Source organism: Hemiscyllium ocellatum, unplaced genomic scaffold, assembly GCF_020745735.1.
Source record: "Hemiscyllium ocellatum isolate sHemOce1 unplaced genomic scaffold, sHemOce1.pat.X.cur. scaffold_3527_pat_ctg1, whole genome shotgun sequence".
Lineage (NCBI taxonomy): Eukaryota > Metazoa > Chordata > Chondrichthyes > Orectolobiformes > Hemiscylliidae > Hemiscyllium > Hemiscyllium ocellatum.
In genome coordinates, this window is record NW_026868450.1 from 1 (window position 1) to 7,463 (window position 7,463).

A 7,463-nucleotide genomic window follows, 5' to 3' on the forward strand; every position below is an offset into this window, starting at 1 on the left:
TTTAGTAATTATATATGAATTAAAAAGTTTTGATTCTGAGATCAGCACTTCTCAGTTAAACTCTGGCCGTAGCATTGCTTGCCAAATGCTATAGTATTACAAATCTGATTGTATTTAATCCATCTGTTCCATTGGATAATGTGAGAAAAGGCTACTTTCTGAAATATATTTATATTCAAGTTAAACATGGATTTTTTGTTTTATTTTAAATTTTGGACACCTTGTTGGTTGTTTATTTTTTGTGTATAATTATCTTTATTTATCTGGTATATGCTAAACATATATACCAGTATCCTCATAGGCAAACATAGAAACATATGCAACGACAGAATATTATTCCTTTTGGAGTGAAAGAACTGCACCTGCAATGTTCCCTTTTGGGACTCATTATGGAAGCAGGCATATTTGGTGCTGACCATTGATACACACAAAAGGGCCTTAATGGATGATAGGCCAAGAAGGTCCCATCTTCACATCAAAATCTTAATGGTAAGGTGTTGAGAAGGGGGCAGGAATCTGTCCAGAGCCCAATTATATATTCTGTAGCCATCTTCAGGGAGGGTCAGTCTCCACCCTGTGATTTTAAAAAGAGCACTATAAAAGTCGCATAATTGTTCATTCCTGTTTTATCAAATCATCTAAAAAGTCGGATCACTTTTTAATGACTGGCAGTGAAAAAACATCTGGAAAGACAGTCATTCCATCCAGTCAGTAAAAAATATAGCTTCTTCATAGATTTTATTAAGTTCCAAGACCCTCAGTTTGCAAGTATCCAAAACTGTTCTGGTGTACAGAAATCTCTCTAGCCTGTTCAAACTGGGTGACATATCAAGGAATCATCTGTTAAACAACTTAAAATAGCACAAAGCCAGATCTCCGCTGCACTTAAAATGGTATGTGTGCTCAATCTGGTTATGTGTAGAACACAGTCAGTAAAAGAGGCATTTTGCCCAATATCGAATACCACCTTAGGATTTTCTGGTAGAGATGACATCAGTGCAACCAAGGTGCATGTACTGGATTCAGACATGGGAACAAATGAAAGGCATGTCCAGTCTCTTCTACCTCACTATCACTGGGTGCAAAGAACACTTTTTTTTAATGTCCTGGATTGGATCAGTCAACTCCCAACTCTTGATTTCAGATCTTGACTTTCAGGACTGTATTAGTGCCTGATTACTAAACTGTTGATATTTCATCAAAAGTTGGCCTATTCTGAACAAATAATAAGGTGAGTGCTATGACTGTAATGAAAATAATACTCACTGATTAAACGAGCTGATTCATGGTAACCTGAAAAACCAAAAACACATGTTTTCTATCAAGTGAACCAGGTTGAAATGCATTATGAATGAACAGACTAAAAATTAATGTGATTGCTTGAAATCTCTCTGATTCATTTAGAGTAAAATATTCAAATCGACTTAAATGTAACAGAACAGAACATCTCTTTTAAATGCTAAATACCATTCACGTAGAGGCTGTTGGTATCGAGTGAATATGCTCCCAAGGTGGAAATTTCCTTTGTATTGTCCCTGATCTTATGGTACACTGTAATTCTATTCACTTCCTGAGGATTAGAATCATTTTTGAATGTGCAGTTTGCATGCACACTGGTGCTACCAACATTTGTTCGACTGTAAGACAAACAGATAGTTAATTAAATCAGTGAGAAAACATTGGATAGAAATTTGTCTCAGATAATAGTGCCAAGTGGACATTATTAGATTGACCACCCATTGTACTTAACGCCTGATATTTAGGATTATTACAGTCTGTGGAATTAAATTTCAAGTGCGTTGTTGATTCGATACCAACCATTTTGTGACATTTTCTGTGATGAATGTCTGCTCTGCTTCAAAATCAGGTTGGCAGATACAAGCCTACATGAGCTACAGGTATCAATGTACAACATTGAGGACTGGGGCCAAAATTGTAGCTCGTATCAATGCCAACTGAAAACTCTTACTGAAGAATATCTCCCACCTCAAGTTTGCAATGTTCTCCACAGAAAGCAACAGATTTATTTGTCTTTATTCGTTCACAGGATGTGGCCATTGCTGGCCAGCTCAGCATTTATTGCCCATAATTATCCAGAGGGCAATTAAGAGTCAACCACATTATTATGGGTCTGAAGCCACATGCAGACCAGGCCATGTAAAGGTGACAGACTTTTTTTTCTAAAGGACATCTGTGAATCAGATGAGTTCTGTTGACAACAGTTTCATGGTCATCATCAGACTCTTAATTCCAGATTTGTTTAGATTAGATTAGATTCCCTACTGTGTGGAAACAGGCCCTTCGACACAACAAGTCCACACTGACCCTCCAAAGAGTAACCCACCCAGGCCCATTTCCCTCTAACTAATTCACCTAACACTATGGGCAATTTAGCATGGCCAATTCACCTGACCTGCACATCTTTGGACTGTGAGAGGAAACCGGAGCACCCAGGGGAAACCCACGCAGACATGGGGAAAATGTGCAAACTCCACACAGACAGTCGCCCGAAGTTGGAGTCACCCTGGGACCTTGATGCTGTGAGTCAGCAGTGCTAACAAACTGAGCCATCGTGCCATCCCCAATTTTTGGGGAATTAAAATTCCTCAAACTGCCACAGCAGGATTTGAATACAGGTCTCCAGGACATTACCTAGGTCTCTGGATCAACAGTCTAGTGATACTACCACTACGCTATTGCCTCCTCTTGATTGCTGACCGTTATCTAATTGATAGTTTGCCCACATTCCTGATGAAGAGCTTATGCTCAAAACATCAACTCTCCTGCTCCTCAGATGCTGCCTGACCAGCTGTGCTTTTCCAGCACCACATTTTTTGACTGATTTCCAGCGTCTGCAGTCCTCACTTTCTCCTAGATTGCCCCATAAGATGAAGAGAATGGAAGGGCTTGGCCAGCTGAGATATTTTCTTGTCTACATGACAGGGACTTTAGTTTTCACACTAAAATAAAATCAACTATTTGGTGAGCTACAAGAAATCCTTTTTGGCTAAAGCAGCAACTATATTAGTAAGCAGAATAATCTGAGTCTTGAAACAACAGTTTGAATCCTGAAGAAGGTTTAGAATTTGAAACATTATTAGAATACTTTCTTTTACAAAATTAGAAACATTGTTGAAACTAGTATTGGATTTTGTATAAACTTTCCTTACCTGAACGATTGAACTCTGCAGCTTGAAAATGTTTTGTTGATGTTGCTGTTTATAAACAGGTTGTTCAACTTGAAGAAAGGGGATAGACACAGTATTAGAGGAAAAAATTCTGTAACTAATGTAAGTATGTATTCATATTAATAATGAAATTGTTTACTGACCTGGTAAGCAATAATACTTGAGGCAGACTTATACAAAGCAGAATTGGCCGATATTAGATTTGCTGTTGGAACCAGGTTAGTAATAATGAAGGTTACATTAAAATCGAAAGGGTTTGTTTGCAGATTTGGAGATGTGGCCACAGATGGTGCTGTTAAGAATAAAAGTAAATAAACGTTAACTGAGAATGAAAATAAATCTTCCCAATTGCACCATTTGCACTCCAGAGATGAAAGTAACTCAAAAATAAAGAAATGAGTATAAGAACATGAAGCTACATTTGAGAACTGGTGGTAGAGTTTGTCTTTTTCAAAGAGTACCTCGTACAGTCAAGGAGGTCTATAGCTCTTCAGCTCAACTTGCCTATGCTAGCCCCATTTTCACAATTAAACTCGTCCTTTTTCCTGTGTTTGGTCCACATGCCTCCATTACTATCCCATCCATGTACCTATCTAAATGTTTCTTAAATAATGAAATTGAACTTGCTTTCATTGCTATCTGTGGGAGCCTGTTCCAGACACTCGCCACCCTCTGTATGAAAAAATTGCCCCGCTGGACCCTTTGATATCTCTTCCTCTTACCTTAAACCAAGCTCTCTGGTACTTATACATATCTACATGTGGTATTGGGAGAAAAAATGCTCTAATCAATGGTCACATAACTGATTGCAAATTGAAATAGAAAGTTCTCCTGAATTGTTGAGTCTGTATCTGGAGTCTTGTGCTAAGTCTGAGATAATTTCAGTTGCTGGTAGCTTCTCCTTAAAAGTTGCTCACAACTATGTTATCAGCTGGTTATTCATTAAGGACTGCAGAGGTATAATAAAAGCAGATGCAAAATTTCTATTAAACTATAAGCATTTCATTTTGACAATTTATCTGAATAAACAAACTGGAAAGTAATGAGGAATCAGTTGTAAATGGGTATCATCAACAGTGCAGTGTGCATGTCCGCCAAACGATGAACAGAGTTTAATAATGAATTATTTTGTTTCGTCACACAGCAGTGAAAGGAAGTCTAAGAAAACAACAGAGACAGGAACCATACTTACGGGCTGAAGGAGCCACTTCATGGTAACCTGAAAAATCAAAAGCATGTCTTCTATAAAATCAATCAGATGAAAATTCATCACCAATTAGTGCAATGAGATGCATTAGTTTTGCTTAAATTTTCACCAAATTATTCACAAAAGATTGTTCCATGTGATTAGGTAAAATATCTTTAAATGCTAAATACCATTCACATAGAGGCTGTTGCTATCCAGTGAATACGCTCCCAAGGTGGAAATGGCCTTTGTGTTGCCCTGATCTCATGGTACGCAGTAACTTTATTAACCTCTTGAGGATTTGAATCATTTGTGAATGTGCAGATTGTGTACACGCTGGTGCTAGCAGCATTTGCTGGACTGTAAAATACAAAGTTGTTTAAATAAATTAGGAAACATTGCAACAAATCAGGTTGGTAGGCAGAAGCTTCTGCACTATTATGGTATGTTATATGGTATATTATTATAATGTTGCAACTAAATGTCAATTTGTTAGAACTAAAGTAAATGTCAGCCGAGAATCTTTGCTGAATGATTTTTTACACTTGAGGACTGAGTTTGTATTTGTTTCTGCAGGATTGCAGACGCTGAGTATCCTTCACTTGATAATTTGTTTATCAGAGAAGTAAATTTGAACAGGGTTGAAAAGTTTGGCTTATTATGCTGCAAAATGCTGGCTACCTGCACTCAGAACTTGCTGTTAAAAGTGTTTAACGGAGGAGTTTATTGAGGGCCTTGGATTTCAGTCTCAATTAGTGGAGCTAGAAGGCTTGCATGCGCGTTTCACCTGCCTGCCCTGGAGGGCAGACCTGTGGCTGAGCTAATTGGCAGGCAGAGGGCAGGAAGGGCATGAGAGTAGCAAGCCGTGGGGGGCACAAGCTATCTTCCTGAAAGTGGAATGTCATGATCTTTGGAATCATTACCCAGTCTAAACAGGCATTTAAACGAACTGTTGGAGGACAAATTGCTAAATTATAGTGACACTGTTAAAAAACATTTGTACATTGCAGTTCTGAAACATAATATTGCCAACTATCTAAACATAACTATATCAATTTAATGAACTGATCTAATATTAATGTTTTAACACCGAGAAAACAAGCAGAATTCTGAAAGATAGCAGGAGATTTTAACCATTTTTGTACTCCTGATGAACTTTAAACAGATACTGATATAGTTTATTGTCAACATTACTTACCTGAACGATTGAACTTTGCAACTTGAGAATGTTTTATTGATGTTGCTGTTTGTAAACAGTTTGTTCAACTTGAAGGAAAGGAATAGCCACAGTATTAGAGACCAAATTTTGTAATTAATGTCAATATACATTATAGATAAGTAAATTACAAACTTACCTGGTAAGCAATAATATTCGAGGCTGATTTATGCAGTGCAGAATTGGATGATATTAGGTTTGTTGTTGGAACCAGGTTAGTAATAGTGAAAGTCACATTAAAATCAAAAGATTGTGATTGCACATTTGGTGTTGTGGTCACAAATGGTGCTGTTCAGAAAAAAAAAGATAGTTATTAAACTGAGATAATAAAAGAATTTCTTAACTGTAACATTTCTATTCCAGAATGAAGTTTAAACAACTGAGCATATAGAAGCCCCATTAGAATATTTTATGCTGTTGTCAGAGTCTTTTGAGACAGGATGGGATAGAAAAGTTTGTCTTCCTTTAGCAAAGAGAACCTTTTACTCTCATAAATGTGACTGGCAATGAAACTCCCCTAACCAGTGACAATATAACTGATTGCTCCTTCACATAAAAACTTCTCCTTTTTATGTTACAAACTTGGAAGGCAGAATCTTCTGCTCCTCTATTGAAAGGTGTGCAAGGGAACTGAGTAGCCATCTTCAGATGTTTTTACCCTGGAGTCAATCACCTGAATTTTACTGTAGGATCCAATTGAGGAATATAGGATGATATGCCCTTTCCTTTCTCCCTTTGAGGCTCTGAAATTATCCATTAATGATTGGTTATTGATCATTTCCCATCCAAACTAAATTATGGGCTGGCAGGAGAATTTCAGTGATGGGGAAAGTTCAGAAAGTGAGGTGGCTCACCACTGGGTCTGGTTAGTATTGGCTGTGATATGTTTGCCACTGAAACTTAAGATAGAAGGAAAGCACATCCCACCATTCAAAAATTCCTGGGTGAATCTAGTGCTGAAGTTCAACTTTGGGTGACAGATCAGATTTCAATTACTGATAGCTTGTCCTTATATGTTCCTATTATCTCTTTTACTTGCCTGGGAAGGGAAGAGGGTAACATAGAGTATATAAAATCTTTGTTAAGACATAAATATTTCAATTTGAGAATTTACATGGATGATCAAACTGTAAAATAGTGAACCATTGCGAAATACACCCCCCTCCCACTGATGTGTGTGTATTTGACAATTTATTAATGTAGACTTATTTTGTTATTCCCCACAGCAATAAAAGAAAGTCTTAGGAAAATATAGAAACAAAAATCACACTCACGGGCTGAAGGAGCTGATTCATGGTAACCTAAAAATCCCAAAAATGTGTCTATTATTAAATGAGTCAAGTGGAACTTTATTACAAATTAGTGAAATAAGATACATTAGATCAATTGAAATTTCCCCAATTTGATCACACTAACATGTTTACTATGATAGAAAGAAAACCTTAAAAATAATAGATACCATTCACATAGAGGCTGTTGCTATCCAGTGAATACGCTCCCAAGGTGGAAATGTCCTTTGTGTTGTCCCTGATCTCATGGTACACAATAACTCTATTAACCTGAGGATTGGAATCATTACTGAATGTGCAAATTGTATACGCACTGGTACTGGCAGCATTTGCTGGACTGTAAAATACAAATTTAATAAACAAAATTAATTAGGAAACATCACCACAAAATGAGATTAGAGAAAGAAGCCTCTGTGCTAATAAGAGCATCAATTGCTTGAAATAAGCCTCAAAGTGTTACAGCTGGAGTGAATGAGAAGCTTTACTGAATAACTCTTTCAATTTGGCTGTGCAGGAGATATAGTTACTGCGTATCCTCCAGTTGATATTTCACAGACCAGATAAGTCATCCGAATATCTTTTGA

General features: G+C 37.1%; 1 long non-coding RNA gene across 1 annotated transcript; it reads right to left on the bottom strand.

Annotated features, from left to right (window-relative positions):
* Positions 1 to 4,636: 4,636 nt before the first annotated feature.
* On the bottom strand, positions 4,637 to 7,145 carry LOC132813229 (uncharacterized). The gene is made up of 5 exons (XR_009644019.1): positions 7,050 to 7,145; positions 6,865 to 6,891; positions 5,730 to 5,878; positions 5,573 to 5,640; positions 4,637 to 4,734 (listed from the first exon to the last, which is right to left on the bottom strand). It is a non-coding gene; the product is annotated as an uncharacterized LOC132813229 (long non-coding RNA).
* Positions 7,146 to 7,463: the final 318 nt, after the last annotated feature.